Raw genomic sequence first — 22,127 nt, 5'->3', positions numbered from 1 at the left:
TGAGGTTGTCATTAGAGGAGTGAAGTGTGCGGGCTGGGTTGTAGTAGGAAAGCAGAGCAGAAAGAAGATAGCATGGAGTTTCAGTTTAATGTGGAGATGGATGGGCAACCACTGGAGGTTCTTGAGGAGTGGGGAAACGTGAACTGAACATTTCTGTAGGAAATCGATCCAGGCAGCAGAGCGAAATATGGACTGGAGTGGGGAGAGACAGGAGGCAGGAAGGTCAGCAAGGAGGCTGAGGCAGTAATCAAGGAGGGATAGGATGAGTGCTTGGTTTAAAGTGGTATCAGTTTGGATGGAGAGGAAAGGGTGGGTTTTAATGATATTGTGAAGGTTGAACCAACGGGATTTGGTGACCGATTGAAATGTGGGTCGAATAAGGGAGATGAGTCGAGGATAACGCCAAGATTACTTGCTTGTGGTGACAGGGAGGATGGTGGTGTTGTCTACAGTGATAGTAAAGTCAGGGGGAGACAGGGTTTAGGTGGGAAGATACGGAATTCCATTTGGAATGCGTTAAGTCTGAGGTGTCGGCGGGACCCTGGCCGGGAGCGGAGGGAGCATCGATGGAGGGAGGATTTTCATCGTCCTCCTTTCAGTCAGTCAGTCAGTCAATTACATTTACTGAGTGCTTACTGTGTGGAGAGCACTGTATTAAGAGCTCGGGAGAGTACAATATAACAACCTAACAGACACATTCCCTGGCTATGGGATCCACAGTGCCAGTCCCATTGGACACAAGAAAGGTGTGTGTTGTGTCATGTGTAATGTTTGTAACACCTGGTGCAGTTCTCTCTTTTGCCTCCTTTTGACTCTTAGGGCCAAGTTGAAGAAAAGCAGAAGCACCTTCAGGAAGCAGGTTTCACAAATTCATTTTTATTATGTTAAACATTGAGCACGGCCACTCGCGTCGGATCTTGACGTATGCATTACACCTTGCCAGAGCACACTTTGAAAATACAATGAGAAACAAAAACTAAGTAACTGTGCTAGAAACAGTTTTGGTGAAGACAGGCTGAATATATTGGTAAATTCAGGAAGGAACAATGAAAGATTGAGCATTTTTTAAAGTACGGTTTCATTCATGCAAGATCTAATCCAGCAGAAGGTCTATTCATTTGGATTCTGCAAAGCAACTAGATGATTTCCCCTATCTGTGGAAAAAATAAGAAAAAAACCACTCATTCATCTTCAACCAAAACTCTAACCTTAAAAATGAAATGACCCCATTCGTGCTGCTTTTTATCCATGCAACAATGCTGGCAGACCTTACTAGGCCTGATGCTCTCAATCTAGTCACTGTGTGGAGGAGCGTGAGTAGCCATAAAGGGTCAGCAGTAATAGTTACTCATTAAGCGCCACACTGTGTACTAAGCATTTAGTACCCGACTAACGGAGATGTGGTCCCGGGCCTCCAGCGAAGAAGATCAGAACTAGCAGATCAATCTAAGGGCCCCTGGGAACGTTCACAGCATCCTACCATCTCCCCGAGACCCCTACTCACCCACTCTGCTACAGCATGGATAATTTGTACTTCATGAGCCACCCCAGAGGGGGCACAAGATGGGACAGGAAAGGAAAGGATAGGAGTAGGGTGGGGCTCACTTGGTGGTTTGGCTGGAATTCTCCTTCCCCAGTTCCCCACCATGGGCTGCTCAGAGGAGCCGGCCTCCCAAGCCAAATGAGTCATTCTTTGAGCAGAGCCAGGCAGCCCTGGGGGCAGCCAGGAAGGGAGAGAGATGGTAGTAGTAAGAGCGTGTATTAAGCTCCGACTGTGGGCAAAGTCCTGGGGAAATGTATGACACATATTAAGAATCAGGCACAGTCCTTGTTCCTCAAGGGGCCATTCTTCACGGTGGCATTAAAGCGGTTGTGAACCAGATTCCACAGATGAAGACTGAAAGGTCAACAAAAATGTGTACCTTGCCCATATCTGAAGCAAAATACCCGGCTCATTAATCGTGATGGATGCCTTTTAATGGGAAAATACAACACCTATTTATTGAGGGTTCTTTAAAAACACACATTTATGTGAGCAGGGATCACGTCTACTGACTCTATTGGGCCGGACTTTCCCAAGTGCTTAGTACAGTGGTTTTCCTACAGTACTCAATAATTGATCGATTTTTTAAAATATACTTTTTAAAAGACATTTTCTAAGTGCTTACTGTGTGCCAGGCACTGTATTAATACTAATAATTATGGTATTTGTTCTGCACTTACTCTGTGTCAGGCACCGTACTGGGCGCTGGGGTGGATACAAGATGATCAGGTCAGACACACATGGGGCTCACGGTCCTTATCAATCTGTTGCCAATTTGACTTTCTAGGATTACTCATAACAAAAGATGAATGTTCTGAAGGAATTTAACTTTATTTACATACAAAATGGAATTGTAAAAAGATCAATTAAGGTTGATTTAATTTTTCAATCTTGGAAATATGGAATCTGATGCAGGAAAGGAGAGTAAAATGCCCCTGTGTGAGGACAGGTTACACTAAGCAAAGAAAACCAAACATACTAACAAAATAAAATAAATAGAATAGATATGTACAAATAAAATAAATAAATAAATAAATAGAGTAAATAAATATGTACAAACATATATACATATATACAGGTGCTGTGGGGAAGGGAAGAAGGTAAGATGGGGGGGATGGAGAGGGGGACGAGGGGGAGAGGAAGGAAGGGGCTCAGTCTGGGAAGGCCTCCTGGAGGAGGTGAGCTCTCAGTAGGGCCTTGAAAGGAGGAAGAGAGCTAGCTTGGCGGATGGGCAGAGGGAGGGCATTCCAGGCCCGGGGGATGACGTGGGCCGGGGGTCGATGGCGGGACAGGCGAGAGCGAGGTACGGTGAGGAGATCAGCGGTGGAGGAGCGGAGGGTGCGGACTGGGCTGTAGAAGGAGAGAAGGGAGGTGAGGTAGGAGGGGGCGAGGTGATGAGAGCCTTGAAGCCCAGGGTGAGGAGTTTCTGCCTGATGCGCAGATTGATTGGTAGCCACTGGAGATTTTTGAGGAGGGGAATGATATGCCCAGAGCGTTTCTGGACAATGTCTCCCCCTTTTAGACTGTGAGCCCACTGTTGGGTAGGGACTGTCTCTATATGTTGCCAATTTGTACTTCCCAAGCGCTTAGTACAGTGCTCTGCACATAGTAAGCACTCAATAAATACGATTGATGACGATGATGATGATGAATAGAGATTCAGGAGATAAATATATGTATATCTATATCTTTATATACATGTTTATGTGCAAGACAGATGTTAAAATATTTCACACTCATGCCCTATACTCTGGTTATTCACTTCTCCAAACATCTGCTGGCTTTTGGGGTAACATGATATTGGATTGCACCTTCTTATTCTATTGGGCTGATCGATTAGTCATTCACAGGTACTTAGGGAGCGAATCTAGTGGGCAAAGCATTGTACTAAGCCCAGGGGAAGCATACAATGGGGGATTTAATTAGACAATGTCCCTGGCCTTCTGGGGGCTCTCAATCTAAAAGAGGGGCAGGGAGGTTGGGGATGAGGATATGAGGAAAAATTGAAATGATTAAGACAAAATGCCAGAAGGACACAAATACAAAATTTGCTATTAAACAATAGATTCCCAAGTTGGTGTTTTATGAATTGAGAATACAATTTAAAGAAACTCTGAAAGGGAATAAATTTACTTTCCTTTCACCAACACGACCAACCTCACTACTTTGCTTGGGGCATCTGCAGAGCGCTGGATCCCATACAGGTTTCTGGATCTCGGGGTGGCGGGGGGCGGGGGGGCGGGGGGGGGGGGGGCGGAGGGGCGGTGTCCATGAATCTTTTTCTATACTTCTCACCAGGTTCCTGGCAGAGCAGATTAGGTCTAAAATTGATTCCTGGAGCACATGTGCACCTTATGCTTTCCACAGCACGGGGGCAGTAAGAGGAAGTTGGTCTCTATCTCCCTACTGGCCTTGCCTCTGCCTTCTTAACCAACTTTTTTTTACCTCTCCCTTTGTTTTTATTTTTTAAATGGTATTTGTTAAGCACTTACTGTGTGCCAGGCACTGTACTAAACACTGGGGTATATACAAGATAATCAGGTTGGACAAGTCTCTGTCCTACATAGGGTTCACAGTCTTAATCCGCATTGTACAAATGAGGTAACTGAGGCACAGAGAAGTCAGGTGACTTGCCCAGGATCACAAAGCAGATGAGTGTCAGAGCTGGGATTAGAACACAAGTCCTATGACTCCTAGACCCATGTTCTTTTCCTCTAGGCCATGCTGCCTCCTTTTTACTCTCACTTCCTTCTCCCGTGTTGTGTTCAGGAACTTTTAATCTTCATGTTGGCTATTCTCTGGGCCCCCTGGCAACCCCCTTCCTCACTCAGTTCAACTTTGCTGACCACTCACATAACCCCACTTAAGTCGCACCTAAGCCAGACACAGGTTCAACGGCATCTCTAGACAATGCCCCACCTTGGGAAGTACAAGTTGGCAACATATAGAGACAGTCCCTACCCAACAGTGGGCTCACAGTCTAAAAGGGGGAGACAGAGAACAAAACCAAACATACTAACAAAATAAAATAAATAGAATAGATATGTACAAGTAAAATAAATAAATAAACATCAACATCACCAATGGTATTTATTAAGCACTCTACTTGGGACAGGATGAGTGGGCCCCGAGTGTAGAGATCATGAGTGAGGGGTTGTGGGCAAGGTGACAGGTTAGAAGTCTGTGGTTGGATAGTCACTTGAATCTGGGACCTTTGGGCATTTGATAGTCTCCCTATCCTCAGCCCCACAGCACTTATGTACATATCTATCAATTATATATTACACATTTTTTATTTCTACAAATGTCTGTCTCCCCGTCTAGACTGGAAGCTTGTTGTGGACAAAGGAATGTGTCTATCAACTCAGTTCTACTGTACTCTCCCAAGCAGCATGGCTCAGGAGAAGCAGCGTGGCTCAGCGGAAAGAGCCCGGGCTTGGGAGTCAAGGGTCGTGGGTTCTGATCCCGGCTCCACCACTTGTCAGCTGTGTGACTTTGGGCAAGTCACTTCACTTCTCTGGGCCTCAGTTCCCTCATCTGTAAAATGGGGATGAAGACTGTGAGCCTCATGTGGGACAACCTGATCACCTTGTATCTCCCCCAGCACTTAGAACAGTGCCTGGCACATAGTAAGCACTTAACAAATGCCACACAGTATGCCTTCAATGAATACCATGAAATGATTAAAGCTCCCCCACAGTCCACATTCCCCATTTCTGGGTTTTCGCAGCTAATGCCAGCTGGTGAAAATTCAGGCACCAGGCTAACTTCCACCACTCGGCATTCTCTCTGACTGCTCTATTTCAGTTCTCTCTCCTGTCTCGGCAATTATTCTATTCCTCGGTCACTGACACACATACCTGCAGCCCCAACTATTGCAAACCTTCAACTCCCTCTTGAAGTCTCCAGTGTTCCCGCTGCCTCTCTCCCCTAAACCATGATGATCTCACTAACTACTTTCAAGGTAAAATAGAAACCACCAGGCATGAGTTATGCAAGGTTTCTCCTTCACTTTCTCACAGCTCTACTACTTCCTCTTCCTCCTTCCCAGGTGACAATCACAAGGAGCTGGGAGACAGTCATGAAAATATTTACAAGCACAGGAATCAGAATAAACTGAATGTTCAATAAAAATACTAGTGAATAAACTGCATTTCCCAAGGATTATACCTAGATCACAAGGGCAGATGACTAAAAATAATCACAGAACCCTAGAGGTGGCCTATGGATTGTTACATTTGGAGTATGGATCATTAGCTGGGTAAGCATTGTTGGAAGGGGGGGTGGTTAGGAGGGCTTTGAAGATAGGAAGGACTAAGGCCTGGCAGAGTTCTGGGGGGCCGAGGGAGAAGGGAGCTTTGGGTTGGGGGGAGAGCAGGAGTGAGATGAGAGCACAGGTTGGAGGTGGGTTTGGGTGGAGCAAAGAGGTCGAGCAGGGAATGTACTGGGGGAGGAGGGCTGATGCGCCACCTGGAGAGAGCTGGGGGAGAGCCTCAAGGCCAATGGTAAGGAAGTTTGCTTGGATGTTTAAGGAGATGGGCAACCACGAGAGGGTTGATAAATAGCAATACATAATCACAGTGGTATTTGTCAAGCTCTGAGTATGTGCCAAGGCCTGGGGTAGAAACAAGATAATCAGATCAGACACACAGACCCTGTCCCACACACAGGGATCACAGTTCAAGAGGGACCCAGGATAGGCATTTCATCCACATTATACACATGAGGACACTGAGGCCCAGAGGAGGAGAATGACTTGCCCAGGGGAACACAGCAGGCAAATGGCAGAGCCAGGACTAGAACCTGTGTCTCCTGGCTCCTGGACACGTGCCAAGTGAGGTTTTAGAAAGATGACCTGGGCAGCGGGGCAGATGGATGGTGTCATTTTAGTGAGATCTCACCTAGCATTTTTGGTTTTCATCAACCTACATCTAAATGGCTGTTCAATATTCTGGGGAACACCAGTTAGCTCTTACTGAATATAGAAGAATACAATTTCTAAAAGTAAGAAAAAGACGGCTTAAATATTCGATTACCTGGGGTCACGATGATTTCGTATTGCTGGGTTCTAATTCTAAGAAAAGTCAGGGCATCCTCGGGATCGATCTCTCTCACTGTGCTGTGCGCTACCTGTGTGAGCGGCTGAAGGTACCCTGCATACTGAACTGATGAATAGCTACTTAGGGTTGTTTTCAATGGAATGCCTATAACAATAAGACAGATTATGAAAATATGAAATATCGGTGGACTGCGGTCATTTGTACATCACTCAAACAATAACAACCCCCCTACCCCTAGTGAATATTCTAAATTCATTAGCCGCTCCTCTCATGGAATTAGTGTCATATTCAGATTTCTTTGAAAATGTTTGGCAAGAACTAAAGCTAGATTGTATCATATTCTAGTTTATCGACTAGTTGGCTTTCATCAGTCATGAACACAAATGTTTATTAAGCTCTTACACAGTGGGAGGCATGGTGCTCAGCATGAGAGAAAATACCTGGAAATTGACTAAGACGCCCAGAAGCCACATGGATCAGTCATCTGTTCAACATGGCATTAAGTGGTCTATTTGAATGGAAAGTAAATGGGATGATTTTGGTGATATTACTTCATATTCAAAGATACAGCTACTGATGGTGAGTTTTTCTCTGTGTGTGGGAAGGGGGATGATGGGGCGGGGGGTAGGCGGAGCACCTTTTACAGTCCCCTGCTTAACTGGGTTGAGCAATGGGTTCAAAAATAAGGCCGCTCTGACACCGAGGGGGAGGCCAAAAGTCACTGCGGCCTCTTCAGCAACCGAGAGCCCAATATTGAGCTCCTGGGAGACACAGAACTTGAGTTTAGGGTGGCAGGGTGAAGTGGGGTACCTCAGCAACAAACGCATTGATTGGTCTTGCAGGAGTGGCGATGGGATGATTTGGGATGTGCACACACTCTCTCTCCTGGGCCTCTGAGAACCAAGGCACATATGTGCACGCATGCAGAGAGGATGAGCTCCAGAAAGACAGGGATCATGTCTACCTAGTAAATTGTCCTCTCCCAGGTGCTGGGTATGTTGGCTCTGCACAGGGTAAGTGTTCAGAAATACCATCGGTCAACGGATAGATGTTGAATCCAGAATAATTCTGACCACCAAGACAGGAAATTTTTTTTTGAATAGTTTCTGCAAAGCCCTTACACCGTGTCAAGTACTATTCCAAGCACTGGGCTAGACACAAGTTAATCAGGTGGGACACAGTCTCTGTCCCCCATGGGGCTCACAGGTAAGTAGGAGGGAAAACAGGTACTGAATCCCCATTTTACAGTTGAGGAAACTGAGGCACTTAGAAGCTTACATGACTTGCCTAAAGACACACGGCAGGCAAGTGGCAGAGCCGCTATTAGAACCCAGGTCCTCCGGCTTTGACTTCCAGGCCCGGGCTTTATCCACTAGCCCATACTGCTTTCCTGATAGTTACCAACTGATGAAGTGGCTCAATTCTCAAATGTAAAGCAGTAAGACCTTAAGAAATGCCACCATGGGTAAGACCACTAATCCAACCAGATGGTTGAATGGTTGATGGTTGAATAAACTGTGTGATGACTGCCCTCTTCGGACATGTATCCTGATGATGAGAGATGTGCCCTCCAACATCTCTCTGAATCTCTGATTTTCCCTCTAGTAACCTAGTATGAATCAAATCAACCCACCAGGGGTAGTTATTGAGCACTTCCTCTGTGCAGAGCCCTGTACTTAGCACTTGGGATAAAGTGATACAGTCGGTAGGCACAAAGACAACATCCCCACCCTCAACAACCGTACTTACCGTCTAGTGGGAGAGACAGAGGTGGCAGTAAGTTGCAGGTAGGGGGAACCATTCATTCATTCATTCATTTAATCGTATTTATTGAGCGCTTACTGTGTGCAGAGCACTGTAGTAAGCGCTTGAGAAGTATAAAGAGTTTAAAGATGTGGACATAATTGCTGTGGGGGGAGGAGGTTCAGGGTGGGCTCAAGCCTATAGGTGACATAGGAGGGGAGAATAATAATAATAATAATAATAATAATGATAATGATGGTATTTGTTAAGTGCTTACCATGTGCCAGGCACCGTACTAAGCGCTGGGGCGGAGATGAGCAAATCGGATTGGACACTTTCCCTGTCCCACACAGGGCTCAGAGTCTCAATACACATTTTACAGAGGAGGTAACTGAGGCACAAGGTCACACAGCAGACAAGTCGCAGAGAAAATAGGGGGTGAGCCCCACACGGGACGGGGACTGTGTCCAACCTCATTCACTTGTGTCTACCGTAGCGCTTAGAACAGTGTTTGACACACGCTTAGACACACTCCACTATTAAAAACTGGAAAATTAATAGAGTAATTCAGGGATTCTTTTAAGTTCACAACTTTTTACGCTAGGATCAGAACTCGGGGTGAAGAAGTTAGTTAATATCTCTCAGTCCATTACCTTTCCCCAAAACTAGTAGGTTATAATCATACCTTTCCTAGATTTAGAAATTCCTATACAATAATAATAATAATAATAATAATAATGGTATTTGTTAAGTGCTTACTATTGTGTCAAGCACTGTTCTAAACCCTGGATACAGGGTAATCAGGTTGTCCCACGTGGGGCTCACAATCAGTTCCCATTTTACAGATGAGGTAACTGAAGCACGGAGAAGCTAAGTGATTTGCCCAAGTTCACACAGCAGACAGGTGGTGGAGCTGGAATGAGAACCCACATCCTCTGACTCCCAAGCCCGGGCTCTTCCCACTAAGCCACGCTGTAGTCTCTCTTCCAATTCGGGGGCAAAACCAACTGCTGGAGGAAAGAAACTATCGTAACACAAACCCTTTTCTCCTTTCCAAAAAATACAAAACATTAAAATTTGGGGATCGGGAATTTATCATATTTAGGTTCTGGAGTAGAAACACTGCTTTCTGCCACAGTGCGCAGTGTAACCCTGTTACAGTCAGAAAATATATACAACAGTCCCTTAATATCAAGGCATTTTCCAAATCGAATGGTTTTCTTGAGGTTTGGCACAACGTAGAGTTACATTTTAGTTCTTCAAAGGAAGTCGAAATATATTTACCGTGGGCATCCATAACTATAATTCCAATAACCCCTCTTTGGCCACGAATCCTCCTTAGGATTTCATCGGTCTCATCCTACAATCAATGAAACATCGAACGATGATAGATAGTTAATCCATCTAAACGGCTTGTTTCTTTTTACTGAATACTCATTCCCTTTTCTTGGGAGCAAAAAGTATCTCCTGCCAAGAAACTGCAGTCAGATTCTCCAAAAAACCCACTCTTCAACTTGAGTGGAGAAGTTCTCCGGGTATTATCAAAGGGTCCACAGCCCGGGGATCCGGATTCGGGGAAATCTCACGGAACATCGTAGTTACGATTTTGAAAAAGGCCACGTTTCAATCTGTCGGATGCTATGATCCCTCCCCCTCTCCCCGTCCCCCCGGCAGGGTGGGGGTCCGGCCCGGTTACCATCGCGGAGCCGAGCCGGCGGGTCCCAGGAGCCCCGCCACGGCCCCCGCCGGTTGCTAGGAGACGGGGGCGATGGCGTCATCCCAGTCACGCGGCCGGGCGCCGCCGGTAGGGGGCGCGCGCGGGAGCGGGGGCGCTCGCGGAGCCGGGCCCCGATGCTGCGGGCGCGCGGAGCCTCCCCCGGCCCGGCGGGGACACTGCCGCACCTCTGTCGTCTCCTCCGCCTCCGCCTTTTCTCTCTCTCTTTTACGCATTCTCTCCTATCCCACCCTTCTATCTCTTCGCTGTTGAAGTAGCCATTTATCTGGGCTTGCTACCAGTGTGGCACCATACTGAAAAAAATTACATAACTGCCTTTTTTTTCCCTCCAAATACCTGTCATTTGTAGAGCATAAACTTTCCAAAAATACTCATATTTGCCAAAGGGTGGCAGCTGGGAGTAAACTGCTTTCGCTTTACAAAGACTACAGAATCAGGTGCCAGCATCATCTGCTCACTGACTGGATCCAGAGGTTTATTTGGTTTTTCTTCTTTTAACGGTATATGTTAGGCACTTAATATGCTACAGGCACTATACTAAGCCCTAGAGTAGCTACAGGTCGGACAAAATCAGGTCGGACAAAATCCGTATCTCTCACATGGGGCTCACAGTCTTACTCCCCATTTTACAGGTGAGGTAACCGAGGCGCAGGCAAATGAAGTGACTTGTCCAAAGTCACATTGGGGGCAAGTGGCAGAGGCCGGGTTAGAAGCCAGGTCCTTCTGACTCTCAGGCCCATGCTCTATCCACTAGGACACGCTGTTTCTGATTCTACCCCCAGGTGCAGCAGTTTGTGGTTGCACTGATGCCAACTGGACCAGGCTTTTACTGGTTAGAATATGACTGGAGCATTACTATATTTTGGACTAGGATTTTCCGATGCTCTTTCTTCCCTCCTCCCACTCTCTCCCACTTTCTTCTTCCACCGCCCATTCTCCTCCACCTCCTACTCCCTCTGCCACTCCCTTCCTGGAGTATGTAGTTTGCACCTTGCGTTAAGAATTTGTTCAACTTAATGCCCTTCGGTTTATCGCTTCCTGTCATCCCAACCCGCAGGGACCTTCTAAGAACGGAACACCAAAAAACTGTAATTGATAGATTAGGATAATTAGGCGGAAGAAGCTCAACAAGTATAGTATAAAAGGCTGGGGGAAGCGTCTGTCGCTGCTGTTCCCTGTCCTCCGAAGGGAAGGCAGGGAGTGAGCCCGGACCCAGGGACTCCCGTGCCGGTGCGGCTCGTTAAGGACCTGAACACCGGAGGACATTGATCATCCCGCCATGGGAAATTCTCAATGCCCCTGGATTGAGGGCTTAAATAGTGGTCGTGGGGATGAATAATAATAATGATGACATTTATTAAGCACTTACTATGTGCAAAGCGCTGTTCTAAGGGAGGGGGAGGTTACAAAGTGATCAGGTTGTCCCACGGGGGGCTCACGGTCTTAATCCCCATTTTACAGATGAGGTAACTGAGGCACAGAGAAGTTAATGACTTGCCCAAAGTCACACAGCTGACAATTGGCGGAGTCAGGATTTGAACCCATGACCTCTGACTCCAAAGCCTGTGCTCTTTACACTGAGCCACGCTGCTTCTCGCAGCATGAAGACTGTGACTGTGAGCCCCACGTGGGACAACCTGATTACCTTGTATCGACCCCAGCGCTTGGAACAGTGCCTGGCACATAGTAAGCGCTTAACAAATACCATCATTATTAGTGTCAGAGATCTCATCACGCCTGCGTTGAGAACTTAACAAGAAGCCGGATCCGTTGCACTTGAATGTTTTTCTGTTTGTTAATAAATGTTTTTTTTTCCCGTGATAGTGAATATCATGGTCAGGAACACCCCCATTCCTTTCTGACTCTATTGGGGCCTTACAATTCCTGTTCTCCTTCTTCCTTCCCCTGTTGATACAGCCTATTTCAGATTGCTATTAAAGGGGGACTGAAGCAGAAGGAAGACAATTCTTTTTATAACACCTACTGCCTGGCAACTACATTTCCTTGAAGCCAGACGTTCCTGTTGCCTTCAGTCATTGGCATGACTTCACATGCCCATTGTCCTCACCAGTTGTTTCAGATGTATAGCTTCCTCCTCCAATCCCCTGTCATTCATTCATTCAATTGCATTTATTGAGCACTTACTGTGTCCAGAGCACTGTACTAAGCGCTTGGGAGAGTACAATACAACAATAAACAGTCACATTCCCTGACCACAATGAGCTTACAGTCTGGGGAGGGGGCGGGGGGGAGACATCAAGATCAAACGGGCTTGGGTAATCAGCTCAGAACAAAGACCCGAAAATTGGATGCCCTGGCCAAAGGTTGAATCCTAAGATGCAAATGGTGCTGTGACCATTGTGGAGGGTTAAATCAGATTCTACAGGCCCCTCTAGGCTGCAAGCTCCTCCCTCTAGCTGGTAAACTGGTGGGCACAGCACATGCCCGCCAACTCTGTGGAATTGAACACTCTCAATTGCTTAGTACATTGCTCTGCTCACACAAAGCAATCAATACCATTGATTGATTCCCAGTGAAATGCAACTCGCTGATTTGAGGTTAAAACTTAACCACTATTCCCAGCCCTTGCCAATACGGCCAGTGGTTATGCAATGTTTTTCCTCCAGCCTGCGCCCAGAACCAGAGAGGCTGTAAAGGTCTGACAATGGTTATCCTTGAGGATTAATCGTCTAGTTGCCCCTTCAAGTTATCCTAAAGTGTAAACTCCCCAGGAACCATCCAAGGGTGTCCAAACCATGGCCAGAGCTCTCCCAGGCCAGGGCCTGCTACAGCCTACCTCCTCCCTCTGCCTGTGACCTGGGCTCCGCTGGGGTCCTGGGCAGCGGGCACGAGCGGGGGTCATGGTGTGATTGTAGGACCGACGACTCCACGCCTCCCCGACTGCTCCCGGGTTCCTTCTGTGACGCCACGGGGAGGAGGAGGAAGAGGATGCTCCTGGCGCAGGAGTCCCACAGAATGAGCGACTGAGCAGGAAAAGGGGGAGGAAAAGAGTGCAGTGATCCATGCCTCGGAGAACCAACTCCTCACCCTCGGCTTCAAGGCTCTCCATCACCTCGCCCCCTCCTACTCACCTCCCTTCTCTCCTTCTACAGCCCAGCCCGCACCCTCTGCTACTCTGCTGCTAATCTCCTTGCAGTGCCTCGTTCTCACCTGTCCCGCCGTCGACCCCCGGCCCACGTCATTCCCCTGGCCTGGAATGCCCTCCCTCCCCACATCTGCCAAGCTAGCTCTCTTCCTCACTTCAAGGCCCTACTGAGAGCTCACCTCTTCCAGGAGGCCTTCCCAGACTGAGCCCCCTCCTTCTTCTCCCCCTCCTCGCCCTCTCCATCCCCCTGCCTTACCTCCTTTCCTTCCCCACAGCACCTGCATATATGTATATATGTTTGTACATAGTTATTACTCTATGCATTTTACTTGTACATATCTATTTTATTTATTTTATTTTGTTAATAGGTTTGGTTTTGTTCTCTGTCTCCCCCTTCTAGAATGTGAGCCCACTGTTGGGTAGGGACCGTCTCTATATGTTGCCAACTTTTACTTCCCAAGCGCTTAGTACAGTGCTCTGCACACAGTAAGCGCTCAATAAATACGATTGATTGATTGATTGATTGTGCGGGGTTGTACGGACGGAGGCGGGATTGTGGGAGACCAGAGGAGCCGGCCGTGGCTGCCCTCTTGTGGCAACTCTGGAGTATTACATCCGCCCTCAATTGACGCATCAGTACTTTAGTACTTAATTCAATCGTATTTAATAATAATAATGATAATGATGGCATTTGTTAAGCGCTTACTATCTGCCAAACACTGTTCTAAACGCGGGGTAGATAGAAATTAATCAAGTGGGGCTCACAGTCCATTTTACAGATGTGGTAACTGAGGCACAGAGAAGTGAAGTGACTGACTTGCCCAAAGTCACACAGCTGATAGCGGCGGAGCCAGGATTAGAACCCATGACCTCTGACTCCCTAGCCCGTGCTCTTTCCACTAAGCCACGATGCTACTCGTTTACTGAGAACTTACTGTGCGCAGAGCACTGTACTAAGCGCTTCGAAAGTACAATTCAGTAACAAATAGAGACAATCCCTGCCCACAATGGAATCACAGTCTATAAAGGGGGAGACAGGCAGCAAAACAAGTAGACAGGCATCAATAGCATCAATGTAAATAAATAGAATTATAGATGTATACACATCATTAATAAAATAAATAGAATAATGAATATGTACATATATACACAAGTGCTGTGGGGAGGGCAGGGAAGTAATAATAATAATAATAATGGCATTTTGTTAAGCGCTTACTACGTGCAAAGCACTGTTTTAAGCCCTGGGGAGGCTACAAGGTGATGAGGTTGTCCCACGGGGCGCTCACAGTCAATCCCCAATTTACAGATGAGGTAACTGAGGCCCAGAGAAGTTAAGTGACTAGCCCAAAGTCACACAGCTGGAAATTGGCGCAACTGGGATTTGAACCCATGACCACTGACTCCAAAACCCGTGCTCTTTCCACTGAGCCACGCTGCTTCTCCACGTAGAGTAGAGGGAGAGAGTCGGGACGATGGGGAGGGGAGAGAGAGCAGAGGAAAAGGGGGGTTTAGTCTGGGAAGGCCTCCTGGAGGAGGTGAGCCTTCAGTAGGGCTTTGAAAGGGGGAAGTGTGCTAGTTTGGTGGATGTGAGGAAGGAGGGCATTCCAGACCAGAGATAGGACGTGGGCTAGGGGTCGACAGCGGAACGGGCAAGAACGAGGCACAGTGAGGAGGTTAGCAGGAGAGGAGCCAAGTTTGTGGGCTGGGCTGTAGAAGGAGAGAAGGGAGGTGAGGTAGGAAGAGGCGAGGTGATGGAGACCCAATAGTGAGGAGTTTTTGCTTCATACAAATATTGAGAGGCAGCCACTGGAGATTTTTGAGGAGGGGGGTGTCACTCCCAGAACGTTTCTGTAGAAAGATAATCCGGGCAGCAGAGTGAAGTATCACGTGTACTATGTCTCACCTGCACCTCAAATTAGACATGTCCAAAACAGAACTCCTCCTCTTCCCACTTGAACCCTGTCCCAGCACCTGTCTTTTTCTTTTTCTGGTGTTTGTTAAGCCCTTACTATGTACTAGGCACTGTAGTAGATGCTGGGTTGATTCAAGCTAATCGGGTAGAACACAATCCCTGTCCCACATAAGAATAATAATAATTATTATTATTATTGTATTTGTTAAGCACTTACTATGTGCCAGGCACTGTACTAGGCGCCGGGGTGGAGACAAGTAAATTGGGTTGGGCAGTCCCTGCCCCATATGGGGCTCACAGTCTTAATCCCCATTTTACAGATGAGAGAACTGAGCCCTGAGAAGTGGAGTGACTTGCCCAGGGTCACGCAGCAGGCAAGCGGCGAAGCTTGAACCCATGAAGTTCTGACTCCCAGGCCCATGCTCTATCCACTACACCAGGCTACATGAGGCTCACAGTCTTAACCCCCCTTTTGCAGATGAGGGAACTGAGGCCCAGAAAAGTTAAATGACTTGCCTGAGGACACACAGCAGAAAAGTGGCAGGGCTGGGATTAGAACCCAGATCCTTTTTTAAAAACTGGTATAGGTTAGGTGCTTGCCATGTGCCAGGCACTGCCCTAAGCACTGGAATAAGTGCAAGGTATTCAAGTTGGACACGGTTTATGTCCCACATGGTTCTCACAGTCTTAATCCCTATTTTACAGATGAGGTAACAGCACAGAGAAGCCAAAAAGTCTTGGCCAAGGTCACACAGCACACAAACGTGGCTGGGATTAGAACCTAGGCCTCTCAATTCACAGTACTGTGTGCTTTCCACTCGCTTCACTGCTTCTTGAGGGTTGTGTGAGGTTGTTTGGACGGTGGACGGGCTAAGGGAATCCAGAGGAACCGGCCGTGGCCAGGGTAATCGGGGCAGCTGCTCTCTTGTGGCGACTCGATCCCTTGGTGATCCGCACTCCCTTGGTGATCTCATTCGCTCCCACGGCTCCAACTATCATCTCTACGCTGATGACACCCAGATCTACATCTCTGCCCCTGCTCTCACCCTGTCTCTCCAGGCTCGCATCTCCTCCTGCCTTCAGGACATCTCATCTGGATGTCTGCCCGCCACCTAAAGCTCAACATGTCGAAGACTGAACTCATTGTCTTCCCTCCCAAACCTTGCCCTCTCCCTGACTTTCCCATCTCTGTTGACGGCACTACCATCCTTCCCATCTCACAAGCCCGCAACCTTGGTGTCATCCTCGACTCCGCTCTCTCATTCACCCCTCACATCCAAGCCGTCACCAAAACCTGCGGGTCTCAGCTCCACAACATTGCCGAGATCCGCCCTTTCCCCTCCTTCCCTACTGCTACCCTGCTCATTCAAGCTCTCATCCTATCCCGTCTGGACTACTGCCTCAGCCTTCTCTCTGATCTCCCATCATCATGTCTCTCTCCACTTCAATCCATACTTCATGCTGCTGCCCGGATTATCTTTGTCCAGAAACGCTCTGGGCATATTACTCCCCTCCTCAAAAATCTCCAGTGGCTACCAATCAATCTGTGCATCAGGCTGAAACTCCTCACCCTGGGCTTCAAGGCTCTCCATCACCTCGCCCCCTCCTACCTCACCTCCCTTCTCTCCTTCTACAGCCCACCCCGCACCCTCCGTTCCTCTGCCACTAATCTCCTCACCGTACCTCATTCTCGCCTGTCCTGCCATCGACCCCCGGCCCACGTCATCCCCCAGGCCTGTAATGCCCTCCCTCTGCCCCTCCGCCAAGCTAACTCTCTTCCTCCCTTCAAGGCCCTACTGAGAGCTCACCTCCTCCAGGAGGCCTTCCCAGACTGAGCCCCTTCCTTCCTCTCCCCCTCCTCCCCCTCTCCATCCCCCCATCTTACCTCCTTCCCTTCCCCACAGCACCTGTATATATGAATATATGTTTGTACATATTTATTACTCTATTTATTTATTTATTTTACTTGTACATATCTATTCTATTGATTCTATTTTGTTAGTATGTTTGGTTTTGTTCTCTGTCCCCCCCCCTTTTAGACTGTGAGCCCACTGTTGGGTAGGGACTGTCTCTATATTTTGCCAATTTGTACTTCCCAAGCGCTTAGTACAGTGCTCTGCACATAGTAAGTGCTCAATAAATACGATTGATGATGATGATGACTCTGGAGCCTTAGGTCAGCGCTCAACGTGTGCATCAGTACTTTAATACTTCATCTTCTATGAACTCCTCCTACCTGGAATCTTCTTTTTGTCCCTCCTTCCATCTAGACCGTAAGAGTCCTTGGGCAGGGATCATGTATACTATGTTCTGCTGACACCTCAAACTAGGCGTGTCCAAAACAGAACTTCTTTTCTTCCTTTTCATTCATTCATTTTACTGGTGTTATAAAACGAAAAGACAATCTGATTATGGAACAGTTTGTTCCCATCCACTGAAATAAACATCTCACTTGCATGCAATAACTTGGGACAACAACTTCAGAACAACATAATGCACAGAGTTGCTCTTCGCTTTCATCTCCCACTGCTGAGACTCTTGCCTTACCTCAGAAGAGCCATAACACTTGCATTCCAAAATTTCATTCAGTACAATCCTCTCCTTTGCACCAAAAAAAAGAGATGAGTTTGGGGCACAGAGAGGAGAGAATCTCCTCAAGCCCTCTACTTGATTCTTCACCCTTACTGTGTGCCGAGCGCTGTCAAAGATCTGTTGGGTTTCTCTTTATCTGCTCTGTGCAATTGTAGATGGCCCCTGATGGACGGCTTGCAGGCAGGTGTGGAAACTCCAGGACCAGGTTTCTCTGTGGGAGATCCCTGCAGCCAAGATCCCGAAGCCCTGTTTTCCCTGAGGACAGGCTCCAAGGTTAGGTAAGGACAGGTAAATTCCTAAGGAACGAGTGTCAGATCTGACACCAAAGGAGCACGGTTGGAGTATACTGACCCCGTATTGCCGGTGCTACAGGACGCCCCTGGATCGAAGGATGCTTTGGGCACAGCGGGCGGGCAATTACCGTTCACATGACTTGTACTCTTCAGAGCGCTTAGTACACTGCTTTGCACACCGTACTCGCTCAATAAATAGGATTGAATGAATGAATGGACATCCTGCCATGGGAGTACATCTTATCAAACATCTCTCGCGCAGCTTAAAGAGGAAGAACCGCACCTTCAGTCCCCTCTCAGACCGACCTACTCACTATGCCTCATGCTCATCTCGTGCATCTCCGACTCCTGGCTCACATACTTCTCTGGCCTGGAACTTCTTTTACCCCCTGCCCCCTTCCACATCCATCATACCACATCTCTCCCCAGCTTCACAGCCCTCCCGCGGTCATGTGACCTCCGGGAGCTCATCTTTGATACATTTTTCTTTTGTCCAGGTGGTCCATACTCTGCCTAACTACAACATGAGCACTTTATGGGCAACACTGCACCTACACTTACGTACCTGGAACACGTTTACACACACTGGCTTTTCATTATTAATAATAATAGTAATGGCATTTGTTAAGCGCTTACTATGTGTCAGGCACTGTACTAAGCGCTGGGGTGGATACAAGCAAATTGGGTTGGACACAGTCCCTGCCCCACTTGGGGCTCAGACTCAATCCCCAATTAACAGATGAGGGAACTGAGGCCCAGAGAAGTGAAGTGAGTTGCCTAAGGTCACACAGCAGACAAGGGGCAGAGGCGGGATTAGAACCCATGACCGTCTGACTCCCAGGCCTGTACTCTATCCACTGTGCCATGCTGCTTCTGTAAGCATTTTCTTATTTGCGAATCCAATTTTCCTTTCTCTTCTTCCAGCTGTAAGGTATTTGGTGTTTTTCTCCCCTGCTGGGCTGTGGTTTCCTCGAAGGGAGGAATCCGTATTCTAACTGTATTATATTATTCAATCAATCAATCAATTAATCGTATTTATTGAGCACTTACTGTGTGCAGAGCGCTGTACTAAGCGCTTGGGAAGTACAAGTTGGCAACATATAGAGAAAGTCCCTGTCCAACAGTGGGCTCACAGTCTAGAAGGGGGAGACAGAGAACGAAACAAAACTTATTAACAAAATAAAATAAATAGAATAGGTATGTACAAGAAAAATGAATAGAGTAATAAATATATACAAACGTATATACATATATACAGGTGCTGTGGGGAAGGGAAGGAGGTAAGAAGGGGGGGACCTAGAGGGGAACGAGGGGGAGAGGAAGGAGGGGGCTCAGTCTGGGAATGCCTCCTGGAGGAGGTGAGCTCTCAGTAGTGCCTTGAAGGGAGGAAGAGAGCTAGCTTGGCGGAGGGGCAGATGGAGGGCATTCCAGGCCAGGGAGATGATGTGGGCCAGGGGTCGACGGCGGGACAGGCGAGAATGAGGCACGTTGAGGAGATTAGTGGCAGAGGAGCGGAGGGTGCAGGCTGGGCTGTAGAAGGAGAGAAGGGATGTGAAGTAGGAGGGGGCCAGGTGATGGAGAGCCTTGAAGCCGAGAGTGAGGAGTTTCTGCCTCATGCGCTGATTGATTGGTAGCCACTGGGGATTTTTGAGGAGGGGAGTAACATGCCCAGAGTATTTCTGGACAAAGAAAATCCGGGCAGCAGCATATATTATGGATTGAAGTGGCGAGAGACACGAGGATGGGAGATCAGAGAGAAGGCTGATGCAGTAGTCCAGACGGGATACCTTGAACGAGCAGGGTAGCGTTTTGGATGGAGAGTAAAGGGCGGATCTTGGCAATGTTGTGAAGCTGAGACCGGCAGATTTTGGTGATGGCTTGGATGTGAGGGGTGAATGAGAGAGCGGAGTCGAGGATGACACCAAGGTTGCGGGCTTGTGAGACTGGAAGGATGGTAGTGCTATCAACAACGTGCCACAGTGTTCTGCACAAGGGAGGTTCTTCCCAGACTGAGCCCCCTTTTTCCTCTCCTCCTCCCCATCCCCCCGCCCTACCTCCTTCCCCTCCCCGCAGCAGCACCTGTATATATGCTTTTATGGATTTATTTCTCTATTCATTTCACTTGTACATATTTACTATTCTATTAATTTTGTTAATAATGTCTGTCTAGCTTTACTTCTATTTATTCTGATGACTTGACACCTCTCCACGTGTTTTGTTTTGTTGTCTGTCTCCCCCTTCTAGACTTTGAGCCTGTTGTTGGGTAGGGACCGTCTCTATATGTTGCCAACTTGTACTTCCCAAGCGCTTAGTACAGTGCTCTGCACACAGTAAGCATTGAATAAATACGTTTGAATGAATGAATAAATACCACTGTTACACCAGCTTCCTTTCTCTCCCTAGCAGATGATTTCAACGTTGCTTTTGATGAAAACCATCTACCATCTCAACTTGGAGGAGCGGGAAAGAAAAGATCAGGACAGAAGGAAGATAAAAGTCTCAGGAGCGAGGAGGGAAAGGAAATGTCACTGAAGAAAGACATCTGCCCCAAAAAGTGGTGAAGGGAGAAGAAGCAGGAGAAGCATGGCATTCTCCAAAGAGAACAGGACATGAGATGATAAATGAAAGAATTGGGGAGATTGGGAAAAAAAGTCTCTGAAGAGAGGACAGAAACTTGTCCCTGGAAAAACATGTCAAGGGATGGGGTGGGAGGACAGAACGTATGGCCTGCCCAGGAGAAGAGGATAGGCAAAGAAAATGGAAGACGCAGTGAGAGGAAAGGAAGACTAGGTGCGTGCACGACAGAGGTGTGTACTGCCGAAGGTACGGCCGTCCCGAGCACCCCTGTTATTCATTCAATCGTATTTACTGTGTTCAGAGCACCCAGTAAGTACAATTAGGACAGTGCAATTGGGCAACAGATAGAGACAATCCCTACCCAACAATGGGCTCACAGTTTAGAAGGGGGCATGCAGACAACAAGACAAAAGAAGTAGACAGGAATCAATAGCATGAAAATAAATAAATAGAATTATCGATATATAGATATAGATATATATACATATCATTAATAAAATTAATAGATTAATAAATATGTACAAATATACAAAAGTGCTGGGGAGCGGGGTAGGGGCAGAGTAGAGGGAGGGAGTAGGGGCGATGGGGAGGGGAGGAGCTGAGGAAAAGGGGGAGCTCAGTCTGGGAAGGCCTCCTGGAGGAGGTGATCTCTCAGTAGTGTTTTGAAGGTGAGGGGAAGTGAGGTAGTTTGGTCGATATGAGGAGGGAGGACATTCCAGGCCAGAAGTAGAGTGTGGGCCGGGGGTTGACCGTGGGACAGGCGAGAAAGAGGCACAGTAAGGAGCTTAGCAGCAGAGAAGCAGAGCGTTTGGAATGGGCTGTAGATGGAGAGCTTTGAAGCCAGTAGTGAGGAGCTTTTGCTTCATGCAAAAGTTGACAGGCAACCACTGGAGACTTTTGAGGAGGGGAGTGACATACCCAAAGCGTTTCTGTATAAAGGTAATCCGGGCAGCAGCGTGAAGTATAGATAGACTGAAGTGGGTAGAGACAGGAGGTTGGGAGATCAGAAAGGATGCTGATGCAGTAATCCAGTCGGGATATGATGAGTGATTGTACCAACAAGGTAGCCGTTTGGATGGAGAGGAAAGGGTGGATCTTGGCAATGTTGTGGAGGTGAGACCGGCAGGTTTTGGTGATGGATAGGATGTGTGGGGTGAATGAGAGAGCGGAGTCGAGGATGACACCAAGGTTGCGGGCTTGTGAGATGGGAAGGAGGGTAGTGCCGTCCACAGTGACGGGAAAATCAGGGAGAGGACAGGGTTTGAGAGGGAAGATAAGGAGCTCTATCTTGGACCTGCTGAGTATTAGGTGGGAGGTGGACATCCAGGTCGAGGTGTCCTGAAGGCAGGAGGAGATATGAGCCTGGAAGGAGGGAGAGAGAACAGGGGAGGAGATGTAGATTTGGGTGTCATCTGTGTAGAGATGATAGTTGAAGCTGTGGGAGTGAATGAGTTCACCAAAGGAGTGAGTATAGATGGAGGACTGAAGGGGACCAAGAACTGACCCTTGAGGAACCCCTGCAGCTAGGGGATGGGATGGGGAGGAGGAGCCCACGAAGGAGACTGA

The 22,127-nt window shown here is 47.7% G+C and overlaps 2 long non-coding RNA genes across 2 annotated transcripts in view; one reads left to right on the top strand and one right to left on the bottom strand.

The window, feature by feature from the left end:
• LOC119949475 overlaps window positions 1–20,468 on the top strand; it is a 43,543-nt gene extending 23,075 nt beyond the window's left edge. Inside the window, exon 6 of the long non-coding RNA XR_005457206.1 lies at window positions 20,391–20,468. This is a non-coding gene — a long non-coding RNA (uncharacterized LOC119949475). The remainder of the gene's footprint in view (window positions 1–20,390) is intronic.
• On the bottom strand, window positions 864–10,002 carry LOC119949473. Its single transcript, XR_005457199.1, has 3 exons — window positions 9,631–10,002; window positions 6,580–6,747; window positions 864–1,154 (listed from the first exon to the last, which is right to left on the bottom strand). It is a non-coding gene; the product is annotated as an uncharacterized LOC119949473 (long non-coding RNA).
• Window positions 20,469–22,127: the final 1,659 nt, after the last annotated feature.

This window comes from Tachyglossus aculeatus, chromosome X2 (assembly GCF_015852505.1).
Source record: "Tachyglossus aculeatus isolate mTacAcu1 chromosome X2, mTacAcu1.pri, whole genome shotgun sequence".
Taxonomy (NCBI): Eukaryota; Metazoa; Chordata; class Mammalia; order Monotremata; family Tachyglossidae; genus Tachyglossus; species Tachyglossus aculeatus.
Note: the sequence above shows the minus strand (reverse complement) of the source record. Positions and strands in the feature narration are given on the sequence as shown.